This window comes from Polyodon spathula, chromosome 27, assembly GCF_017654505.1.
Source record: "Polyodon spathula isolate WHYD16114869_AA chromosome 27, ASM1765450v1, whole genome shotgun sequence".
Taxonomy (NCBI): domain Eukaryota; kingdom Metazoa; phylum Chordata; class Actinopteri; order Acipenseriformes; family Polyodontidae; genus Polyodon; species Polyodon spathula.
Genome location: NC_054560.1, coordinates 4,369,553 through 4,372,052, shown reverse-complemented (window position 1 = coordinate 4,372,052; position 2,500 = coordinate 4,369,553).

The following is a 2,500-nucleotide window of genomic DNA, read 5'->3' as shown; positions in this document are numbered from 1 at the left end:
CACAATTCGATACGCTGACCAGTTTAAAAGCCATTGTATTTAGCGGAATCTCTAGCAGGGCACAGTTCTGTGAAGTATCCCAAGTATGAACAAAAGTCTAAATGAAAAACCATGCAATGTCTTGTTGTTTGTGTAATAAAACCGATATCCATTAATATGTCTTTGTGTTGAATTGCTTCAGAACAAGCCAATAGCAATCCTCTGTTTTCTATAATCCAATTCCCCGTCTTTATCAGCTCCTGGCCCCCTCAGCATCTCGTAATCTTACCTTTGAAACACATTGCAAAGGCACAATGCCTCAAGCAGATCCTTCCTCCCTGCCTTTATACAGGTACACCAACAGAGCAAGGCTCCCACTTTAAATACGTAAATTAAGTTTCTGGTAACATTGCAATGAAAGCGTGCTGAATACATTTGACATTGTTCTGCCCTAAAGGTGTTTGCATGGCGAATACAAGGCAGCTGTTTGCTAGGACTCGTCTAAATCTGTTAATCCGTACAAAAAGAAAACCCGGTAATAAGAGGGTAGGGAGAGCTTCAATGAGAGCTCTTTATGTGTCTAACTGTGCAGAGAGGGGACAAAGTGTCGACACCCTATCCCCCTTTACACACGCACACTACAACACGACTGCTTGAAGAACCATTGAGCTGAAGCACTCAGGGAGGTGTAATTAGATCCTGTTGTCTCCAAGCAAACTTTACCTTCATTCCGCTCTGTATGAATTCCTGTCCTCTTTCACTCCCTCCCTCTATCCCCCATTCTTCATCTCTATATGATGAGAATATATATATATATATATATATATATATATATATATATATATATATATATATATATATGTGTGTGTGTGTGTGTGTGTGTGTGTGTGTGTGTATATATATATATATATATATATATATATATATATATATATATATATATATATATATATATATATACAGTATATATATAATATATAGCTGTACTCTAATATACAGTGCTACAGCGTTTACCAATCCTACCAAGGCATTCAGTAGCTGTCATAGAAACAAACGAGTACCCAAACCAGAAATCATACATTAAACATTATGCGCTGTGCACCTGCTGCCCAGGAGCGCGGTGCTGTATCTCTCCTGTCATTGCAACACGCTCAGAGCAGGGGCTGCTTTCATCGTGTTGGGCTCCACTGCCAATGTGAACAGTGTCTCGACCGCTCCAGCACTCTGCCTCAGGTTACCCTTGAAGAGCTGTTTGATATTCACAGCCGTCCCCCCCCCCCGGGGGCTCCAGACAAGCATGTGCTGCATCTCCTCCAATATAGAGACATTGCGGCCAGATGCCTGCCAGAATGTGGAAAGGAGAGGGGAGAGGGGAGAGGGGAATCCCTCCAGGGGCAATCTCTCAGCTGTGAGGTTTCAGAGGCTGGCTCTTGCAAGAGAGGGTCTTTGACACACGAAACCTCAGGTCTACGCCCAGGTCTAATTTAACAGCCTTGAATTCGTTTTTTTTTTTTTTTTTTTTGTTTTTTGTATTGAATCCCGTGGCTGTAGTTCGGATTGCAGCATATTTTATAAACCAGAACTACATGGGTGCAATCAATTAATCAAACCTAAAAAAAAAAAAAAAAAACACCATATTGCCTTTACTGCATATCCTCAACAGAAGGAATTGCAGCTGAAATTCAAAATCTGTTATGAAAGCATTGGGTTTGTCAATAGTCACATTAACTAAAGTTAGCCATGCCCCCTAAGAATCAGATTGATGAACCCAGAACAGCTACTAAAACTAATACACTGCATAGCCACATCAATTCAATTAGAGCGCTCGTCCTCATCGAATTCACAGGACTCGGCTGTAATATAAAATATTGATCCTTTTAACAGAGACCCTCTCATATGCTGTGCTGGGGGGGGGGGGGGGTCCTCCCATGTGTTTAGGGTACAGTGAAAAAAAATAACAGAACATCTTGACGCATATCTACTATGCACTGACATGAAATGATGCGCCTGCTTTTAAAATCTCTACATTGAGATCTAATACGGGCCAGCGTGCCTTTGTATATCAGCCATCTTATCTTTGAACTTGACTGCCTTTGTGCATAAAAAACAGCCTCTTCCCAATACCTTTATAATTCACTCACACATATTTATTTGAAATACTGACTATGACAAAGACCATGTTAATTGGAATTGTCGCAATTTTAATGCTGCGCTTTTGGCAAAAAAATAAAATAAAATAAAAAAAAACAAAACAAGGTCTCTGGTTCACATATTCTCCCATTAAGAGAGGTTTCTGGCACCAGTCAGAGCTGGCATAGGCTACACACTGCCGAGGAAGCTACTCACAAATAGACACGGTCATACAAGAGGCAATCAATTAATCACCGGAACTGCGGTATAAAAAAACAAATGAAAAAAACAATCAAATAAACTACATTTAAAAAAGCAATAAAATAAATTACATTTAAAAAAGCAATCCGCTTCAGCTGGGTTACTGGTACCCACCAAGTTCACTTTAACT